A 23,694-nucleotide genomic window follows, 5' to 3' on the forward strand; every position below is an offset into this window, starting at 1 on the left:
GCATAATATGTCGGTGCTATACAAATCCTTGGGTATTGGGTGATGTGATGGCCATTAAATCCATATAATTGTGATAGTCACATGTCCACCAATTTGAGCCATATCAAGTATAATATTATTTTTTGCATACTGTTATCAGAATTATATATTTTAGCATTGTAGTTTTTTGTTTTAGCAGCCATTAAAAAATGACATTCTTGCAACAGCTCCCAACATTTCCAAATCTTTAGAATTAATGACTATGTCCAGTGTACTTCATGACACACCTGTACACACCAACTATGCCCAGCCCATGCTAACAACCCCATGTTGAGCTGTACCACTGTGGGAGCAAGTGGCTCAAACCTGAGCAGGCAATCAACATGTCTGATTATTATTATGTGAATGCAGAATGCAGTAATTATGTCATCAACCCAGTGGGGCAAGAAGTCACCCAACGAGAAGCCAACACAGGGTTGGATCTGTTGGGAACCAAAGTGGTGGAGAAGCTCAGGTAAGGTGTCAATGAGTGCAGGGTGGGCATGAAGAGGCTTTGTCCATGCCCAGAATGAGCAAGGGGACAAAATCTTTTTAAGGAAGCAGTCTATCTGTAAGGAAATGTTCATCTGTCCGGCGACTCCCTGCTGTGCACCATTGTGGTAATAAACACTGTCCAGCAATGTCAATTGCGGCAGCCAGGAGAACTGGGATACCAGCAGCCCCTGCTTCCCTTTAGATGTGCAGCCTCATGGTATTTCAAACACCCGTGATCTTATGATGCATACTTGCAGACCACTGCACCTACACAAGGCCATACATATCGATGACTCATTGAAAGCAGCAAGTGGAGAGAATTCGCCATAGTGGACTCATTGGGCCTGCTTTATTAAAGCTCTCCAAGGCTGGAGAGGATACAATGGATCTAGTCTAGAATTTAAAACATTTGCTAGTAAATCCATTCCAGGTTTGCTGGATCACCAAGGTTCATTGATAAAAATGTATCCTCTCCAGCCTTGGAGTGCTTTAATAAATCAGGCTAATTGGGTCTGATTTATTAAATCTCTTCAAGACTGGAGAAGCGAGACCCCAGAATCGATTTCTAAATAATTATTTGCTATTTGTTGGCAATTGTTTTTATTCCTGGAGCAGATCCATTCCCAGTGTTCTGGATCACCAAGGTTCTGCCATGATAGTCTATAATACCCAGTCTTTGTGAGCTTAAATAAATCAGACCTATTGTTTCTACATCATAGTCCCATAACGGGTGGTGTCTTCAGATGCAAACAGCAAAACATAATACATAAAACATATTTGATGTTTCCTGGACAAGCAGTTCTGCATGACTCTTTACCCTGCATATATAAATGTAAAAAGCAGCCCAGGTTCCATGGTCCCTTGTGTGGACATCCAAAGCACTGAGACTGGAGGACGCAAATGATCCAAAAGGAGCTCCCGAAAGTCCTGTGAAACTAATTTGTGACTTTTGTACACTTTAACCTACTCTGTAGCTTCACCATTCCTTCTAACTTTTCCTCCCCTTTGGGTAGCTGCCCTGGTCTAATCAGGGATGACTGCCTGTTGGTGTCCTTGATGGATCTTTCTCTCCTAAACCTAATGCCAATCTAAAGATATTTATTTTTAATTTTTTTGACTTGAATATGCATTTAGAAAAAAATCTAAGTTTATACTTGGGTGATACCTAGTGGCATGTCCTAGAACTGCATCTGTCTCTAATTTAGAGATCAGAGCTGTCAATGGGGACACATCATCATGACCTAAAGACCAACATAATGCACAAAACATAATTTATCAGCAAATGACCCATCATAACCAACTCAAAAGTGAAAAATACCTTTAGGGCAGAAAAGAATTTTGTGATTTAATTTTTCCCCCTTTTAAAACATGTTTTAAAAAATAGCACACCAAATGTATTTATACACAAAAATTGTATTGACATTTCTACATTTCTGTTAATTAATGTTTGAATGTTAGCAGTGACAGCCACATACTGTGCTCCAGGTTTATACTCGAGTCTCTGTAACATTCCTGTTTTTCTCAGGTAAAAGCAGATACCATGGTTTGATTGGATTTACATTATAATTTTATATATGTATATATATATATATATATATATATATATATATATAATTATATAAATATTTAGAGTATAGTACCGGTATATATTTCATACAAATTATTTTATTGCTGACTAAAGCAGCTTTAGAAAAATAAGTAACATTTTTGGCACAATTTATCCCACTGAGGGTTACAAAAAATACTTTTTTTGAGTTTCATATTTACACAAGAAAGTTCTAATTTACACCCCAGGGAGAAATTGGCACAGCATGGATTCAATCCACAGCCTTTCATTGAGGCGACGGCATCGTTGTGGGTAAAGAATGAAGACAGCAGACTTCAAATGCAGAAAAATAAAACTCGTGTGGGAAGAGTAATTATTTGTTGAATGGTTGAAACAGCAAAGGAGAGAATTTGTGGTTTTTCATAATCTGGGGATAATGTGCCATGTCAGCTCAATGCCCAGGAAAAATATTTATCCCAAGTTTTATAGCTCCTATGGAGCCATCATGGTCATCATATGACCTAAACCAATATTTTCTTTTTTTGTACTTTTGTAGCCTTGTAGGTTAATACTGTCACCTCTAACCTAAATAAAATCAAATGGGAACAATGGCATTTTAAAGAAGAATTCAACTAATTTTGCTTACTTTCTAGAAATGGCATTATGTATTATTTTTATTATGTATTTGTTTTTCATCTTGGAAGTAGAAACAGCCTAAAACCCAATGTTTTTTTTTTTGTGCACCATTGTGAAAATTTCAGTCCCTATTTAAAAGATTTTAATGGAAGTGTAAGTAAATGCCAGAAACAGAGGATAAGGCTAGGTACACATGTGCAATAATTATCGCTAGAAAAGGAATGATTAACGACCGATCAACAATTATGCACGATTATTTTGAACGATCGTATTGTGCAACGATCGATTCTGTACATGCTGTAACTATACGATCATTCAAATATAATCCACCAATAATGTATACACACTAGATACAATCGTTGCAGAAAGTGACGTGTACTGCAAAAAGTATATCACAGAACAATCTACAATCACTGGACGATTGTACACACAATAGATAGCGTACAATCATCGCCCAATCAGTTCCGCCGGGAGGGTCGTTGGTTTCCAGTGACTTTCTTGTTCATCTGCATCGTTGGCCTGTTGTGCACTTTTTTTTGTTAACGATTATCAGACAATCGTTCGTTAATCGTTCGTTTTCAACAACAATTATTGCTTGTGTGTACGTAGCCTTATTCTCCTCTTAGATTGTTGGTACTTGGAACAGGTAACCAATAGGGATGAGTGAGAATGCCTCTGACATTCTCGCAAAAAATTTCCAGGAACTTCCGAAGGGTCCGCAAAATTTCGGCGAACCGATTTTGCAAATTCCATTGAAGTGCAGATTCTCAAGCTCCCTGGGCTGTACTTATCATTGATAAGTATAGCCCGGGAAGCGTGGGAACCTGCAGTCACTGCTGATTGGAGGCACGCGAGTGCTTCCAATCGGCTGTGACTGCAGGCGAACTCCAGATGAACTCTCAATGGAGATTCTCCATTGAGAGATCATCTGAGTTTGCCGAAAACACGACCTCGTAGCGAATCACAAGGTCGTTCTAGCTTACTTGTTCTGTATGCGAGAAGGGCCTGATTTGCCGTAAGATTGGATTTAAAAATTGCTCCTCATCCCTAGTAACCAACCCTCTTGTAAGTTTTTTACTCATGTCTTGCTTTGATTACAACTATAAGGAGCACATTTGTCAAATGTTGAATAGGATTATCCACACTATCTCCAGAGCCGATTATCGGACCAGAACCATTGCAAGTGTGTATGTAGCCTAAGGCAGGGCTCTGCGATCGACTCGTCACAGACTGCTATAAACTTGACCGAAGGTCTTACACTTCTCCAAAAAGTGTTACAATGTAACATGAAAAGCTACTGAGTGTTACATTCAGTTTTGTCCCAGTTCATTTCTGCTGTATGGCTCCTTCTCTGCCCTTCAGCTGCCCAAGATATTGATTGGAGTATTTTAATCAATCCAAACACAACCTGAGTTTTCTGATACCATGCAAATACCAAAATGTAACATTCTCCTTCTAATTTTTGTGCTTAAGGCTGCTCAGATACAAAGCAACACATTTCTCATGGGATCTGATCAGCCAACACCACACAGATGGAATTTTGTACGAATACAATAAGTCATTGTTTTCAATTAGACTGAAGGGACATTAAATGTGCTGATGGACTCGCTCTTCCTGGCCTATCTGAGGAGGGCTGTGTCTGAATCTTGTATTCCTTCCAGAAGTTCATGCAGGTCAGAGATCAATGTGCCACCAGTGGTTTATGTAAAAAGATGTTATTGTTCGGGATTAGGTATAAACAGTATGGGTAATTACAATTACAGTCATGTATGGATGTGAAAAGCTCTGAACATGGATGATATAATTTTATGACATTACAACTCTTGTGATCTTCTCTGAGTTTCAGTTACGTTAGGCTGTTATGATCACTGTGAGCCTATGCTTTTTGCATACATGCCTTTCTTTTGGAATCAAGAAAATAACCCGGAATGTCTAAGTATTAGGGGTCAAATCGCCTATACAGCATCCACGGACCTCTAAAATTCAGTGCACCGGGTTGTGGTATTATCTTACAGTAATGGATAGGTAGAGTTTTAATATTGCAGAAATAAAAAAAAAATCAAGTGAATTTTTGCAAGTGCTTGGAGTAAATGGGGAAAGTGAAACAAAGGTGCAGGGGGCTCTACATTGCCCTGGTATTTTTACTAATATTAATAAACAGTATTTCATAAGCGCCAACATATTACGCAGTGCTGTACATTAAATAAGGGTTGCAAATGTCAGACAGATACAGACTGTGACACAGGAAGAGGAGAGGACGCTGCCCCGAAGAGCTTACAATTTGATACAAATATAAATCATTGCAGGCTTTAAAAGGAATAAAATCTAACCTCCCGTATAAATCAATACACACCAGATTCTACTCTGTTGTTATTTTACAAAAATTAACCAAAATAATTGAAAAACTAAGTACACCTCATGATTTAAAAGATTGTAGAACCACGTTGAGCATCAATAACTTGAAATCATTGTTTTCTGTATGATTTTATTAGTCTCACATCATTATGGAGGAGTTTTTGCCCACTTTTCTTTACAATAATGCTTTAGTTCATTGGGTCTTAGCATTAATTTACATGCAGCTCGCTAAAGGTTTTGCCACAGCATTTGATAACTCAGTGAAGATGATAGGTCCCCTGGCTGGTTAAGCACCAACCCTAGAGGTGATGGGTTTCTTGTTTGGTGGACAGCACTCCCTTGAGTTAATAGGTATTAAATTTTATTGAGTACACTCCATTAATAAGCATCTCATTCTGTTACACACCCTTAGAGTGATGGTTCTCTGATTTGGTTGATCCCTTTTCCTGAAGATGGGTCTAATGTTTTATTGACCCTCTTCATTTTTTGGTAGGTTTCATTAATCCCTACCTAAGTGTGTTGGGTACCTCTTTAGTTGAGTGCATATCACAGATCCCTACAGGACCAGGGGATCTGTGCCATTGTCTGTGTTGCCCACCTCCCATTCCTCTGCAGCCAGCAGCATCCATGTTCAGCAGTCCTATCCTTGATTGTCATGTGACTCCATAAGAGCGGCCCCTTTACCCCAGAGGACCAGAATATTCCACAGAAACGCTCCATCAGTTGGTGGAGGTGTGAATACCTCCTAAGCTGGTTCTTCTCCAGCACTCCTTCTGGGGGTGGGTTCAGAGACCTGCTGGCCACATGATCTCTCTTTGTCATGTAAACTCTCCATAAAAAGAAGTGACTGGCAACAGGATGTAGCCTGAACAAGGAGTTCTCCTAGGCTCTGCTTCCAGGCCCTTGTCTGCTTTCCTGTTCTTGACTCTTCGGCATATCACCCCGGCTCTCTCTGGCTAATCCTGATTGCCACTTGCCCTGACCTAAGGCTTGTTTGACTACTGCCTCTCACTTCTATAGTACGCTTTGGTCCTAGCCTATCAGCAGTAAGCAGACACTGCCTGCACGGGGGCCCTGGCAAAAGCCTGCAGTGCAACATCCTCACCTCTAGAGGCTCTGGAGAAGACTGGCCCATCACTTAGACTGCCAAGCTAGCTGGTGACACTGAGACTGCAACAGTGCATCTCTGAAGTTAATGCATCTTTCTTGGTGTTGTAATTTTCTAGACTCCCTCACTGAGATTGAAGCTTTTTTGAATGGTTAAACCCATTTCAATTCCCAATACCAATATTAGACCTCTTTTTTTTTTAAGCCCAATTCTGAGATTGACAGGTTGCTTGATTGTTAAGCCAATTCCTGGAAAGGTGAAAGAATTCTGAAGTGGTTTTTCCTTTTTCCAAAAACAATAGAACTTTTTGGTTTTGTTTAAATTATGTTTGGTTTAGCAAACTTACTTCCAATCTACCACTGAAAAAGCCGCAAGGACGAAACGTGTCGGGAAATGAGGCACTAATTTGTGACATTGTAGACAAATTTTGTATGGTTAGGTTCCTTTACATGATATCTCAATGGGTCTTGGACCAATGTCCTGAGTACTCACTATTGTTATTTTACTTTGTTAATATATCAACAATATATTTGCTTAATTTGCCCCCCCCTCTCTTTCCCTTTTTTTTTCCTAACTGTGGAGCATGTTGGGTTGCAAGGTCTCTACATCCAGCAGTTGCCAAGTCTTACCTTCACTTGAGCACCTGAACAATAACAGTATGTCAGAATACTGTGCTGTAGTTTATATTATGAATGTAGTAAGTACCAGGTATAATAAGTAGACTTTTAGTGGTTTCCCATAGCCGTCATATCAGACTGATCATAGAAAAATGATTGATGTATCACTGCATGTTATACTTTTCTGTTTGTATTATTAGACAAAATGCAATGCATTGTCTAGCTGACAGAGTTGTTTGCTGATTGTGATTAATTACACTCACCTTGCTATAATGTAATCTGCCAAATTAACATTAATTGACAGTTATATATTACCCAGACATGGTTTTCCGACAGTAATGGGAGAGCATGCAAAGACACAATTACATAAATATTTTAAATTAGAAGACATGATGATACTCCCTTTGTTAGCTGAAATTCTAAATTCATTCTATCTTTTTGTGCGATGTGATGCTTTAAAGCAACCTTAAAAGCAGTATTTTACAGTATTTACAGTATTTATCATTTCAAGATGTTAAGGTGGCCACTTCCGCTTAAGTCTTGTCCCAGCTATGAGTAGTGCCCAGTGATGAGGAGCAGCTTTGCATGATGATATCAGCCCCTTTGTACTGAAATATAAGTCTTCAGTTTTCTGGGTGAAATGGTTCTAGACTAAGACCATCTTGTGTCACAAAATTTCCAAGTTTCAGCTAAAATGTGTTTTGTTTGGAAAAAAATGAGGACTTTTTTATTGTTGGCTCCCCATTAAAGGGTTTTCCCTTCATGTTTATATGAGAGGTACCAAACAAACAATAAAGGAAATGTTGCCAACTGGAAGAAAAATCATAATAAATATTCTAATGAAATCATAGAGACAGAGACTTTTTAGGCATCATTCTATCACTAAAACCTAATAAAATGTCAGCAAACTTTATTTATTAGCAAAACGTAAAAAGAAACACTTGATAAATCCAAATTTTAAATCCAAATCCAACACGAAAACATAGTATCATGGTATAGCCATGTATATTACTTATGATGTCTCAAAGTAATACAAATAGTATCGACGCGTTTCACAGATCCCACGTTTGCTTTTTCAGGATACCTTTGAGACCTAAAAAAGATTACAAACATCATATATTTGCTTTTAATATTGTTACCAATCACCAATGGTTCACCATTTTTGTAAAAAGATACACTTACAAATCCAAATATTTCATACATTGGGTTCAACACCTGGCAAGGATCTTCCACAAAATGGATGCAGTGAGCAGCAAGATAAGCAGGTACGGATGTGATAACCTTGAGTACCTGAACGAGCTGGGAGGAAGTTATAATAAATAAAATAAGTTTTATTTACAATTAAAATAAAGGAACTTGGGACTTTTCAGGCAGTGATAAATCGCATTATGCAAAAATACAGTTTTTCAATGTTTTAATAAAACAAGCCATTTTAAAACAGTAACATTTATTCCTATATTTAAAATCAGATAAATGGTGAACTCTAGTTGATGTAGTATTCTCTACACGTTTCGTGGAATCACAGACCGCTTCCTCAGGAAACATATAGGAGAGGTTGCTCACCCTCTCCTATATGTTATGAAGCATACCCAAGATGGTATTATGGCCACAGAATGATGGAAGCGTGGAATGTAAACAATAACTTTCTAATTTGCAGCGGTTATCTATTCATGATTACAAGTCACTCCAAATTTGGACCATATACCAATCTAATATAGGCTTCAATCTCACTTGCACATTTTACTATAATATGGAGACAGGTCATGCTCAGTATTAGACTGCTCCTCACTTGCAACTCCCAAAGCTTCTAAAGCTGGTATTTCTGCATATCTGTATAGCGTCCTGTTCCTTCTGAGAGGATATATATATAGATATCGAAAAATTTATATATATATATATATATATATATATATATATATATATATTAAATTGGAAGAAATTAATAAATACCTTACTGAGTATGTAACGTGTCCCCACTCTATCAATGGACCCAAGTGTTCTGCAATCACTGTTAGTTTTTCAAGGACCAACCAACCCAATAGCCATTTTTAATTTATGGATGGAGGCACGTGGACTAAGTCTACCACCAGCTTTTTTGAGTCTTTGCTCTTTCCATGCCAGGTCACTGGAGCCACTTATCAAGAGCCAGGGTGTTGTGATCCTTTCAAAGTTTCTGTTAATTAGATAATTCAAATGTTATAAATACTATTAATTTAGTCTGAGTGTCAACTGCATTGTATATATTTTAAGTTTAGTTTAATCAGTTATATAATATTATGCATAGATATCTAATTTGAGTCACCTCCCATGTTTCAGCATATTTCCTATATTTATACAGCTGGATCTTCAGAGCCTATACATCCCGTGGTCTGCTGGGATCCTGCTGAATTCACCATCTGGAAGAAGTAATACAAAAGGCCAATAAGCCAAGTATCCAGTACAGGTTCACTGATGTTTCTGGCAGTTATTATCATTGTGTGTGCATTCCTTCCCTGCACAGAGGAGCAAACAAACACAATATGGAGTGATTGTTCTAAAGTCCATGTCCCAGAGTCCCATGCCTATTATATTCTTGTAGCCATAAGGGTGGACAAACTCTTGTTACTTAATGGAATACTTCACTTTAAATCTTTTTGCAGAGTCATGTAAAAAAGAGTCCTAAGGTGACGAGTGTTTGCTCATCATAGTGCTCCACAAAGAAAAGAAAATATTTTTTTTCTTAGAAAGAAGGTTTGTATAATGCATAGGCTTATTTTACATTAGGCGTTCCCATTTAATGGGCCACTTCTCCATTGACTACCAATTTAGCAAGGGAATTGTCACTAAGTACCATTCTAACAGGTGCTTTTATTTGGGATGCACAGTTACCTCTGTTTCCCAGTTTTTGCTTACTTTTGAAGGCTCTAACTAAGTCTCTGTCTCATGCTTCCAAAGTTCCTACGCTGGAAAGGATAATACTGAAGTCCTCTCATCAACTTGGCCTTCAGGTATGTGAGCGGCATGGTACAAATCACACTTATTGGATTCCAATGTTCTCACACTACCTCTCCTGGTTCCTACTGGGAGAAGCTGCTAGATCCCTCTGATGTCATGTTCGTAAAATCTACTTAAACCTGCTCAGGGCACTTGGGATTTGCCTGAGCAAAAACCTCTCTGGATATCTTTTCCAGGGATCATATTCCAATCCTGATAATCATTCTGATACCCATTTAAAACTTCTTCAAAAAAGACCCCAAAAGCCTCAATAATGATCAACAGGCCACATCCCAATAAATACATTTAAAATGGATTATGGGGGATTTTTAAGGCAATGCTCATGGAAATTAAATAAGAAATTGGTGTATTGAGACCCACTTTGTCTGTGGATTGCTCTCTAGCTCTTAACTTTTCCCCTTTTGTTTTTGTTATACCCCCATCCAGGGTTTACAGCTTTGGAGGAGCACTGGTGATACATATAAGATAAGTGAGTGTTTGATATATTAAATCAAGGTTCTATTTGAGATTTTTTTTTATGTATATATTTATTGTTATATTTACTTACCTCCTTACGTATTTGAATTTCCTGATGAAGCAGACTTGGATCTGTGAAATGCATAGAAATATTGATAATATATATTAATAATGGATGTATGTCTGCTCTGTATATTGTAATATAGGAACACAGTGGTTCCCATTCCGGGGGCACTGGAAAAATTAATGTCTCCTACTTTACTTTTTACTATGTACCAATAAAATGTTTTAAGAGTTTTTATATATGCCGTTAAAGTCCCGTTTCTTTGCACATATCAATTTTTTTCAGGTTCCTTCTAACAGGGCAGAACCCACAGGACATCTTATGGAGGATTGTTTCATTTATTCCAGGCAGACTTGAGCTCCTCTTGGTTTCTGGTCTCACCATTTGGTGGCTGCTTCTCGTTTAGTGGCACTCATCGCTCTTCTGTGCTCCTTTCCTGTGTGAACCTGCTTTGGTGCTTAGAAAGTGATACTAGAATTCATTTTATGCTGCATCATTATATTTACTAGTCTCATTAAGCTTCATCCTGAAGAAGTTGTGTTACACTATGAAATGCGTTGATGATACACTGGCACTTCTTGTGAGACTTGCTATAATGTTTCAACTACCCTGTTTCCCCTATAATAGAGCACTTTCTTATATTTTTTTAAATGCCAAAATATTCCCTAGGTCTTATTTTCAGGGGGATGTCTTATTTTTCCATGAAGAAGACTACAGTACACATTTATTGTTGAAAATCACTCATGTGCCATTGATTGTCCCCTTCTGATCTCACTGACTTACCTTTTTTTTGCTTCTACGGTACGGCCGGGTAACAAACTCCGTTAGGGCAGGGATCAGCAGCTTGCTTGTCCTTCCTGGTGCGGAGTCGTGGGGGTGCGTGTGCGGGCTTGTTGCTTTCAGTTTGGCTCTGCACTGCAGCCAGGAGGAGACACACACTGCAGCCATTGAGAAGACACACACAGTATCAGGTATCGGAGGATGTCTTATTCGCGGGTGAGTGCCTTATTTTAATTATTTTAGCAAAAATCGGGGATGGCTTATTTGATGGAGATGCCTTATTATCGGGGAAACACGGTATGTATTTATGTTGATAGTTTAATTTTAGAACTGGATGTATGTCTGTATATTGTAATATAGGGACACAGTGGTTCCCATGCGGGGGCACTGCAAAAATAATGTCTCCTACTTTACTTTTTATTATGATGTACCAATAAAAATGTTTTAAGAGTTTTATATATGCCGTTAAAGTCCAGTTTCTCTGCACATTTAGTCTATATTTGGGATGTGGCATGTAGGCATTTAATGCAATGTCGAATGTTCGCCTACCAGTGAAGCCTTTATTTATATGTATAATATTAATATTGAAATATATATAATGATATTCCTTTTAGAGGCCCCTACTTTGTGCTATGTTCGGATTGAAAATGTATTTACTAATATAATTTGTGTTTTTTGATATGGGCTTCTGACTTCAAGGAGGTTATGTTGTATTTTTTATTATACCTGATTTGTATTTTACTAATTGTACAATGTTTGAATAATGCTGTTGAATAATAAATTTCATAAACGCTGCCTTAAAAGTCCCCAAAAATCCATTCTCCGTTTCTATTTACAACTTGTTATTCCTTGTTATCTGCCTGTCCTGACATATTGCCTTTTTCTCCATGACCTTGGATTTTGACCATGGCCTGCATATTTTGTACCACACTTTATTTCTGCCTGCTGCAACCTGGGAGCCGACTATCATAAAGTTCATCATCCCTTACAAAGTGTTCTAATGAACACCAAGGGGATCCTTAGACCTCAGCTCCTTTACGGGTCTGCATTTGCCTGGTGACACAGAGGTACTATCTCCTCCATGACAAATGGTTGTAGTTCTTAAAACTGTAATAATGTTATAGAGCCATTTTAATACTTGGATTTTTTTTTCTTTGAAGACATTAAGCTGAGTGAGTTATATTTTGCTGCAGGTGGTACTGGAGCCAGACATTAGAGATCTATGGTAGCAATAAAATAATTGAGTTTTCAGAAAGTCATTTATGATTATAATGGGGAATCATATTTCATGGATCATAGAAAATCACTCAGAGAGTTATTTGTATTAAATTGTGTTTCTGCTTTTCTATGGAGGATGAGGACATTACACAATCTAAAGTTAATAAAACAACACACTGTCACTTATGTTTTCAAGACTGATTATAGAAGAACATAAATTAAAAGAATTTTCTACCTTCAAGGTGTTTTGGTTTATGTCAAATCATTATCAAACAAGACAATAGTGTAATGTAATGTATAGATTGTTATAGATTGTAAAGAAATGTATACTTGTTTTGTATATATTGTTTTGCATTTCTTTCTTTTTTTATATTTAATTTTGAATATTCCATATCAGTAGTTTAGATTTATCATCTGTGACCAAGAGATGAAGCTTAAGACAACTTTTCCAAAAAAGTGGTTGAAGAAGTTTGGACAAAGCTGATGATCTTGCATAGAGCTTTGAAGTTGGTCCCTCGACGTGGTTTATATGTATTATTTTAAATAATAAATTTGGTCCCTAAAAACTGTCTTGGTGCATATTTGTTCCACATTTTACCCACCCTTTTTCCCAAAAATGCCATCTCATTGTCTATTTTGGTCTAACAGCAGACCCACTTAAGCCAATTAATTGGAGAATTTACAGACCAACAAAATGTTCTGAGGTCCCAGGCATCAAATCCAAACTTGGCATGAATAACAGACAACTGTCTAACAATGCAGCCTCTTTTGGCAGATTGCACAACAATGGCTTTAAACAAGTATTTCTGCTAAATAAAATGATATGATAAAATAGAAAACCTTACTGGATCCCTATTGTTGTTCATGCAACTCTCTCCCCTAGTTTTTTCCCCAAACAGGAAAGCTTTGGCAACCAGAACATTCCTAATTAGAAATACAGGAGGAAGTAATGACCCCAAGAGACATCACGGTCAGAAAGGGTCGGATCATGCAATCGCATCTGACTGTTCAATCTACAGAAAGTTTAATTCCCAGGGTCCAGATCCAACCTTAGACCAAGTAGGTTAATATTAAAGTACAAATATAATGGCCTACGTTTTTTACAATTATTCTAGAAATAGTGGGTCTTATTCTGGGACTGCGTGTGCTCCAGATGGATTTCCAGCCATGTAAAATCCAATTAAATGGCAATATCCCCTTAACATTAGAATTCCTTTGTATAATCAAAGTCGGGCTGTTATCAGTAATGTGTTCAGCCACATGTTGGTATGGTTAGGTTCCTTGTTCCTTCTGTTACTTTAAAGTGATGTCTGCTCCGACCGTTCTCAACAGAATCCACAGGATATCACTGATTTCCGTTACTAATCAGATCAGATGATTAGTTAATTTTATAATGTGCTTACTCCATTCATGAAAAAGAAAGATCAAGAGAAGCCAAATTAGATATCTGGCTATAACAAGCGATTAGCATAGCTGTTAATAATATTCAACTACCCATAATTTATATTTTAAATGATAGAATAACTGTAATTATCCAATGGCGAGTGCTTGTCCAGCACACAGCACCAGCAACTAACTTCCCTACCTGGTCCTGTGGTCTTCCCATTCAGCAGTACCATGTTCTAAAGCAGAGGTCGCCAACCTTTTCGGACCAATGAACCACTAAATTTACGGGCTCCGGACCGCGCATGCGCAGGGAGCCGGTTGTCACTCAAAGGGGAAAAACTTCCTCTTTAGTGACGTCATGATTAGGGATCAATTTCGTGAAACCATCGGAAGATCGAGGAAAATATAACATGAGGATTCACAGTATTTCCTGGGAACCCTCCTGTTTGCAATCCCTGGGGCACTAGAGGTTAAATAACCTCTAGTGCCGGGGATCGCACACTGTTCTCAATGAACGCGGACACGGCCGCATTAATTGAGAAGATCCCCTTGCAAACAAGAGGATGATAAGTACAGCCCACCGGCGCTGCATTCATTGATCAGCACAGCCCGCAATCTTTTTTTTTTTTAATTCGAGCTTGATCCACGAATTTACACTGGCCATTCTCGCTTACAATTTCAGTAAGTGAGAACTGCTAAATTCCGGGGGATCAAATTTTAAAAACTTGCTCGCTCATCCCAAGTCATGATGCCAGAGACACAACCCGCCCACTTCCCTAACAATGCAATTCGTACAGGGGACAAGGTGGGTGGTTCTGCCTGGTGCGTCCCCCCAGCGGGGTCCTCTTCTGGTCCCACTTGGGGTGCACTTGCCAGAGCCACTGACCACCAAGGTTTTCTCGCGGACCACCGGTTGGCGACCGCTGTTCTAAAGCAGCCATTCTTGACCTTTTACCATAAGAGAAACATTTACATAACTTTCTGGTCTTTAGGGAACCCCTGCTTTACCTACTAGAGTCGATGTCACCTGTCTCTTCTGAAATAATGGACCTGCCTGCTCACGATTTTTTAGTTCAGATCTGCTTTTATTTAATGTTTGCTTCTATTTTCTCTCACTTTCTGTTTGGCAAATTGTTGTTCTTAGAAATTCAATGGAAATCTCTTACCAACAGATATCAGTCTATCGAAAATAAAAAACAACGTTTGGGTTATAAATACACCTGAGCTACTTTTTATTCAAAGAAGCAGACGTTTGCTTTAGTCATATTTTATCGGTTTGTTACCTTTTCAAGCCTTTTCATTTGAACACAGATTGCCAAAGGTAAATAAGACACAAGCTTTATCTATGCAACCTTTTGTAACAAAGACCTGATTGAAGCAAACTATGCATTGCATAAAACATCCCCATGGTACATCCATTAGGACAGTGCTTATGAAACAATACAGCCAAACCAAATACTTAAGTGCTTAGTAACGTACTCTTCAAAATGCCTTACTGATTCCAACCAACAAAAGAAGAATAGAGTATAAAATCCTAGGCAGCCTTAAAGGCCAGATTCAACCTAAACTGTTTTAGCTTTTAGCATTGGATAAGGAGAAAAAGGGTTAGGACCTCTATCTGCTTATTATTATTGCCTTTGTCCCCATTGGGAGATCTCACCTCATTATCTGTTTATTGGTATCAGACGGGACAGGTAGTAAGAGAAACCCATCTAAACACAATGTTGAAAAACAATGTTTTAGGTTTTACAGGTAGTCCCAGGTTAAAGACATCTGACATACAATTGACTCCTAGATATGAACGAACGGGGCTGCCCTGCTTTCTGTGTGCAGGACGGAGGCTTGGAGGGGGGAAAGGAGCAGTTTGCATGACTTGCAAAAGAAATCTTTTGCTAAACACAGCTGAGGTTGTAGGGGGATCTCAACAGTGGAGCTGATCTGTAATATCTTGTAACTCTTTAACGACTAAGACAAAGTCTGCAGTTACTTCTTTTTGCATATTAAAGCACAGCTTGCCCTAGAAGTTAATGAATGTCTAGGCTCCCTAAAAAAAATTTTTCTTGCTTTGTGTGTGATTAACTCACAGTTAACAAGGATTTTATACAGTAACTGACACCATGCTGCCTAATAATATGTTAAGACAAACATCTGTCTTATTTGCATTTATTAAAAAAGTACCTGTTCCAACTTACATGCAAATTCAATTTAAGAATAAACCTACAGTCCCTATCTCGTATATAACCCAGGAACTGCCGGTATTGTGGTTTGCATTCCCATTGGCCAGGTTTACCCTCTCCAGGTTTACAGGGTGCACTTCTACTTTTTCCTTTTGAGTGTTGTCTTGGGTCCTTCTTGTTCCCCTTGCTGGGTGGGAGGCTTGTGCATGCTGCAGAAAATGCAGCCACACAATGATGTCATGCTGCTCTCTGTACAAGGTGGTCAGATGAGACACCTACACAGAGCAGATCCTTGAGGCTCCTCTGGGCTCACAGGAAGGTTAAAAGGTACTAGACATCATTCCACACTATATATATATATATATATATATATATATATATATTTACAGTATATATGTGAAATGTATATAAGAGAGAGAGGTAACGAACAAAAAACTGATTGACATACAACATCAGCATGAAAACAAATAAACGTGTAAAAAAAAAATGACCATGTGAACGTCATGAACATTTCACTATTAATTGTTGGTCATTTGTTATTTTTATTAATATTCATTGCACAAAATTACAAGCTGGAGACAGAGTCCCATTAGACCTGGCCATTATCTTTTATTGTAATTCTCTTTAATAATAATCCTTCACATTCATTGCATTGCTATAAAAAATCTGGTATCAAATTACACAGCGGTCACAATGCTCATATTTTACTAAAACTGAAATTTAACTTGGGAGTCCAATACTGGACTCTATCAAACAAAACTGGCAGAGGGTATATAATCTTATTTACAATATTTTGATCTGATTGCCAAGAGCATGTATGCAGATAAGGACTTTAAACAATGATTGATGTGCTTGTGTTCAATCTGTGACTGTATATTAATTTCAAACATTTTTCCATATAGACATAAATAAAAAAAGATTGGCTTGATGTAAATTATCACATCGGTGTGGTAAAGCCAAACACCTGCTGAATGTCCAGGATTTTAGATGTATTAGATAGAAAAGCTGTAGAGGCACAAGAATTGAGTCTCATAAGACAAACGCCCCTAATTATCTCTTATTATTATCTAGTGTAAGTAGCGGAATTTGAAACTCTTGCATTCTTTGTTAGCATATTTCAGACAAGGGGAAATATTAAAAATTGGAACAACCAGTTGTGCCAAAGCACATAGGTAACACAGCTCCTAGAGTGTACTGTTTAGTTGATTGTTGACTTGATATTTAAGCCTAGTTCAATGCAAAAAGTTTCTTCTTGTCAACTTCATTGCCTGCCCATATCCCCATTATGTTCCACTGCACAAATCCAGCCTTGGAGTTCTCTATTTATTTACATTACCATTCCTGGGACAAGGTCTTCTGGAACCTAAGAAAGGAATACCAAACCAAAAGTCCACGTGCCGGTTCCCTCTTGAAAATTTTTAACATGGGATTACATAAAATACCTGAAATTGTCCTCATGCATCCCCTACTTCAATATCTGGCCTATAGATATCATCATCCCCCTTTTTATATTGTTGGTAATATTTTGAAATTTACTGATATGTTTATTGTTTACTTATATGTTTGTAATTCCCTCTACAAGATATGCTTATAATTAATTCTTCTATAAAACCAATAAAAAATAATGAAAACAATAATGAACCCAAAAAAGGGAAGCAAGAAATTAGTAAACAAAAAGTGGTTAATTCAAACTTAAATACAATTCTTAGGTTTAAAAAAATGTTAAAGCTTACCTTTACCTACCTTTGGTTTACTGTGAAGTATATAGTAAGTCTTTTCTTTCTGAAAAAAAATGTCTTCATAACTTATTTATCTTTCTTGTGGTTTTCCCTTGTAATCCAGTTCCAGTTTCACAGAAGTTCTGCAGAAGTTCAAAAGTTGAACTAAAATTCCACTTTCAAAATTTGTGATCACAGAAGGGTCTTATTATAGAAAAGGACAGGCGATACTCCTGCAATTAAACAAACTCAGCTGCCTGATCGCGCTCCTTAAGGTGGGATACCAAACACATCATGGTTGCATGGGAGCTAAATCACCCAATCAAGATGCCCAAGGATCGAAACAAGAACAAAAAGAAGGAAGAAGATGGCAGCACCCATGACAAAATGGGGACAGATTTGTAAACTGCATATAGTGGTGTAAAATAAAAAAGGAGTCAAGAACAATTCTGAAGAACACAAGACTTGATTGAGTACATGGAAGTGTAATTGTCTATTTTTTATCTGGTTTATGGCATTTTTTATTACAAATTTTATCCTGCAGTTCCTTACATAGGCACAATAATTAATCATTTGGTATTGGTAAAGCATTTTTAAATTTTATTATACAAACTTGCACAAATTTAAAAAGCTTACATACAAAGCATGAGAAAAAGTGAATAAATGAGTGAATGGAGTGAAGGATATGAAGGGATACACTAATAAGGCGATACTAAAGGGCACATTCCCTATCATTCCTCCTTTCTAGCTCTTTCTGCAATTCTATTTCCTAGCTTGTGCATCATGACATACTCACCTAAATCAACCCTCTTGGTTTTGGGTACAGGAAACCTCTAATCTATTGCCACCTGCATTGGCTGGTCTACTACAGCAGTGGTCCCCAACCTTTTGGAGCTTGTGGGTCACTAATCTCACAGACTCTAGACCGCGCATGCCCGGGGAACTGTGTGTCGCTCAAAGGGGAAGAAACTTCCTCTCAGAGTGACGTCATGATGCCAGAACCTGTTCACTCTTCCATCGCAGGTCCAGAGACACAACCTGCCCACCACCCTGAGCCTGCTATGTGTATGGCAGACGTGGTCTGCAGCTCTGGCCACTGCACCCTCCCAGAACAGACAATGCCCAAGGCCACAAGCGAAGGTGAATTAGGAAGGTGCAGGAATGTGGATTATTCAGCAACATGATTATGCCATAGGAATCCTTACATAGCAAAGCCCAAATGCATGTAAGTGTTCATGTTGATGGACATTTCACTCAAACGCTTAGTTTACCATTTAAATGTAAAATAGAGCAACTGAAAGAAACAAGTGCATTTGCCTTCTTATCCTAACACACTTTATAGATGTGCTGAATTCAATGAATAGCAAAGCCGGTCAAATAGGCCTCCAAATTGCCATGTGTACCCCTTAGTTAAAATCAGTGGTATTTTGCTGACCTGCATTTGCAACATCAAGAGCATGGTTAAAAATGGAATAAAAAAGCAATCGTCCCTGGATAAACATGTCAGCACATTTGTGCAAATTTAGCCCCTGAAAGTTAGGAAAAAGCTTGCAAAGTTAACACAATAGCATAAGAATATTTATTTTTAGATGAGTACAATGAGACCTGAAAATGACTGGCTAAAAATAATGATTATTATCCTTAAGTTAAAGCCCACCTGAATCTTCTGGTGCAATTTGTACAGGTGAATCAAAACGATCAGTGTGCAAAGTCTTATGTCCCCTGCCAGCAACTTGCAGAGAAGGACCCTTGTTCTCTATCGGAACACACAAATCTTTCTGCAAAGGTCTCACCCTGCTAAATCAGAGCCAGAACACTCCAATCAGTAGAGAGCATACGTTTTGCTGAGCTATGATCTATCAAACTGCTACAATGAAATACAAAAAGCCCCTAGAACTTTCTCAAGCTAGATAGCAAAATAAAAAACATGAAACTGAAAAGCTGAACACTGAACTGTTTACTCAATCAGTTGCACACATTTGCAAAACTTTGCATGCCAAGCTGCAGTACATCGAGTACAGTTACCAGTGGCATCGCTAGGATCTAAATCTCTTTCCTGGTGCCACTTCAACATACAGGGTCTGAAGGGAGTTTCAGATTGGGGTGCAGATGTGAATCATGGACTAGGGTGCCAACATAAGTCATGAACAGGTTGCAGAGGTGAACCATATATGGGGAATACAGATCCATCTACCGGTCACATCTGCACCCCCTATTCATAGCTCATATTTGCTGTACCCCATTTACAGCTGACCTCTGCACCCTCCTTCTCCCCATTGCCTATTGTTAAACTCTGCACCCCCCTGCCCATGGCTTTTCTCCTTTGCCTTTCTCTTTCCTTCCAACAACTCTTTTACTATCCCCATCCATGGCTCACCTCTGCACCCCAATGTATATCTTACCTTTGAGCCTTGGAGCTGCACATGTGAGCTGTGGATGCAAAGGTTAGCTGTGGGGGTTCAAAGCTAAGAAATAGATGGAGGTTGCAGGCCATGCCATAGACAATGGCTCATTGACTATTTTTATGAAGTTCATTTTATAGGTAGGTTTTGACAAAGTGAATGTTCTCTTTCTTGTTGTGTATGTATGTCTCCTGACCTGTGAACTCTGCGTTATCTACTACTGACCCTTACACTCAGCGGCCCCCTTCACCCTGCCACTTTAACCCTCTCACATTTATACTACAATTTGATCATGACCACAATTCATCACAGCATGGTATGCATATCACATTACTCTCCCTTGGTCCCAAGGTCCCAGATCTTTCATAATCATAGCAACCCTTACCTGAAAATCTCTAACTCCTTACTAGTTCCCAACTATGAGACACATATAGCGATGCACAAACTAAGAACAGGCTCACCTGGAGACAGGGAAGATAGAGCAAAGCACAGTTAACAAACCTGAATTATCTTTGTTGAGGGGTTCACTTTCAGTTCCAGGAACACAACAGTAAATGAGTACAAATTGTGACCCCAATGCAGGATTGGTGGTGGAAGGGAGGTATATTTGCCCAAGATTCCTCTCCTATGTAAAGTAGCAGGTGTGAAAACTCACCTGTGAGGTAATTAAGGAAGCAACACTGAGGGTGGGGTTATAACAGAACCAGGAACTCAGTGAGAGGCTGCCTTCCCTGGGGACACAGGAAGTTGAACTCTGTGAAAGAACCCAGACCTGAATAGAAGGTGGCGGCTAGTTTTGTTTGGGGCTGACAGGGAGAAGCCCTACTGCCAATAGACAGGCAAGTCTTATGTTTAGTGAGTGCCAGACAGGCAAGGTTTTTCTTTTTACTGTTTTGTTTGTTTGCAACCTTTAATAAACCCGGCCGTGGGCCAGCTCAACATTAAAACCTCGGTGTGGTCTGAGTTGGATGGAGCGGACAGGAGTCCCGGGACCCCAGAAAAGGTGATCCTTGAGCGAAACTCCTTTACAAAATCTATAAAAATTAATTGTTGACAGGTGAGCCCACTGGAATATTTCCCATCCCCTATTTATAAAAATTTCCCATCAAATTTTGTTAAAATAACAGTGGCCATCGCAATAAATAATAAATGTAACATTTTTCTAGCTGTGGACACAGATTTTCTAAATATTCCTCTCTTTGACCTAAAAAATGGACATAAATGCACATTTTTTGTAATAAAACAATGGGAAGATATCAATCATACGGGTCATGTCAAAAATAACTCGGGTGACTGGATCGAATTTTTATTTGATTTTTATGTTGGACTTTAGTACAACTGTAATTGTACAGTTTGCTCTACTCTAGAGCTGTCTCTGGTTAGTTTTACTAGTTCTTTCTATTTGATGAACTCAAAAACCTTAACTCTGTGATTCATTTTCTTAAATCAGCCCTGGTGACTTTTACTGTACTGTAAAATTTCCAAAGAACCGTCCTTAACCCATGACCCTCTCAGACATGCATCGTACATATCTTCTTGCTGATGTGAAAAGCTCACAAAAAGGATCTGGGCAAACAGTGAATGAATCTGTACCCCGCCACAATGACACAGACCACCGCTAATAAGAGTGTGCTGTGTTATTACAGCAAATCATGCTAATGATAGGGTGTTCTGTTAAAACATAGATAAAAACTGGCGGAAACAAGCGGTTCCATCTGAAGGATGAGCCAGAAACAAGAGCCAAACAACGTATCCTTAGCATCTGCCTTTGTCAGACGGGATATTAGCAATCTGTCTTTGCTCAATGTTATATCATCATCGAGAAGATCATAAAAGAGACCCGGTCATTAAGGGAACTTGGAACACTAAAACCAACTGTGAAAGATGACCTTAGCCAACCTCTGATTACTTCAAAGTTTTTGGTGACCCTTAAATTTCTGGATGGAATGTGGATATGAAAATTTTGAAACCTATCAGATATTTTATTACTGTCAGTGTCACATGGGGGAAATTCACATTCTCAATTGCCCCATTGGTGAACTGCCAGTCTCTGGGTGAGCGGATTTTCTTCCTATTGCTTGATCACTCTTATAGATTTTTGGATGGCAGGATTTTGGTAAAAGAGCTGCATGCATTAGGGGACAAGAACACTTCTTGACTTTTGAGAATAATGTAGGCGAGAGGAGTTTTGTGATAATATTTAAAGTTTGGCTACAGAATATGCTGACATATTCCCATTATATATCTCTATTTCATGTATACCTATTTATTTTTAGTACATATGCAAAATTGTGTATATGTTTTATGGGAACTACTGATGTTTGTTGTTTGCAGAGAAAAAATACGACAGAGAAAGCAAGAATTTTTTTCCAATTAAAAATGTTATTCAAGTCAAGTATAAAAGTTATATAAACTTGTAACATGAGTAGGTGAAGTAAATAGTACGTACGATCGTTCCCATTGACATTTCTCATGGGAGATGAGACCATGAGAGTATAATGATTGTCATTTACCCATTTTGTTTTAATAATGCTCAGTTCATCACACTTGTGTTTGTAAATCTACTGCAAGTATTCTGATGTATAATTTCTATATACAGCGTAGGGGGGGTTGCTGAGAAGTTCCTGGCTTTGCCCAGAAAGAAGAGAGCCAGAGTTATGAAAAAACACATTTATTCAACATGATGCACTTGGTACTGCGTAGTTGCAGCTTTTCTAGACCGTTCAAATAAAAGTCCTTGGGTTGGGCCTCAAACCAGCTCTCAGCAGCATCTTTGTTGTTAGAAATATTGTCAAAACGTTGCCCCTTCAAGTGTTTCTTCAAATTCGGCAACAGATAATAGTCCAAAGGGGCCAGGTCAGGTGAGTAGGGGGGATGGTGGACCAATTGGAAACCCAGGGTGTTCAATTTGGCAGCCACAGCGTTGGAGGTGTGCGCAGGTGCGCCCTACATCCCAAGTTATGGGTGGACAGAGGTGCTCCAGACCATGGCCAAGGTGGCCTATGGACAACGATATCCCTGGATAGTAAAAACCCAATAGAATTTTTAACCTAGAAACAAGTATTTGGTTTCACATACTTTATATATATCTGCATAGTGACTAAAACTCAGTCAAGGCAATGGTAAATGAAAGGTCTTAAGAAGAGACCATTAGGATAAGGGGCCAACCATAGATGTGGGACAGGAAGGAACCCATGGCCTCATGTATTCTTCCTTGATGTAGACTTCCCGTTAATCGCAGACGACGCATATTTTTCACACGATTTTCTATTTTTACTGCTGTATAGCTTTATTTTTAAGTCTAGTACTGTTTTAACCTGATTAATAATTGTATTTAGCACAGGCTTCACTCCTTCCGACAGTTGCGTGATTGATGGTGATTACTCACAGCGAGGAACAATTACGGCTTGCAATTGCATATTTCTTTTTTTAAGTCCTTCATTCTTTGCATTGTGAGTTGACATTATTATAACCTTCACAGCTCTTGCTCATTTCTCCTTCTTGGCACTGCCTGTCAAATTGGGGAGCAACTTCTTCCTGGAATGGAGTTGCAGAACTTTCGAGAAGTCTATGGATTACTCAACAGGTCACCTAGTCAGCTCCAAACCCTTGTAGCCAAACTCTTGCCAATGAACACAATATGTACGAATGTCTGTAGACACCTGACCCTCAAACCTACTGAATATGAGCTTGTTTAACATCCTAATCCAGAACATTAGGTATT

At 38.5% G+C, this 23,694-nt stretch overlaps 1 long non-coding RNA gene across 1 annotated transcript; it reads right to left on the reverse strand.

Annotated features, from left to right (window-relative positions):
- Positions 1–13,577: 13,577 nt before the first annotated feature.
- LOC140342389 (uncharacterized) lies at positions 13,578–20,756 on the reverse strand. Its single transcript, XR_011923077.1, has 3 exons — positions 20,472–20,756; positions 17,594–17,711; positions 13,578–13,689 (listed from the first exon to the last, which is right to left on the reverse strand). It is a non-coding gene; the product is annotated as an uncharacterized lncRNA (long non-coding RNA).
- Between the last annotated feature and the right edge of the window lie 2,938 nt (positions 20,757–23,694).

Source organism: Pyxicephalus adspersus, chromosome 1 (assembly GCF_032062135.1).
Source record: "Pyxicephalus adspersus chromosome 1, UCB_Pads_2.0, whole genome shotgun sequence".
Lineage (NCBI taxonomy): Eukaryota > Metazoa > Chordata > Amphibia > Anura > Pyxicephalidae > Pyxicephalus > Pyxicephalus adspersus.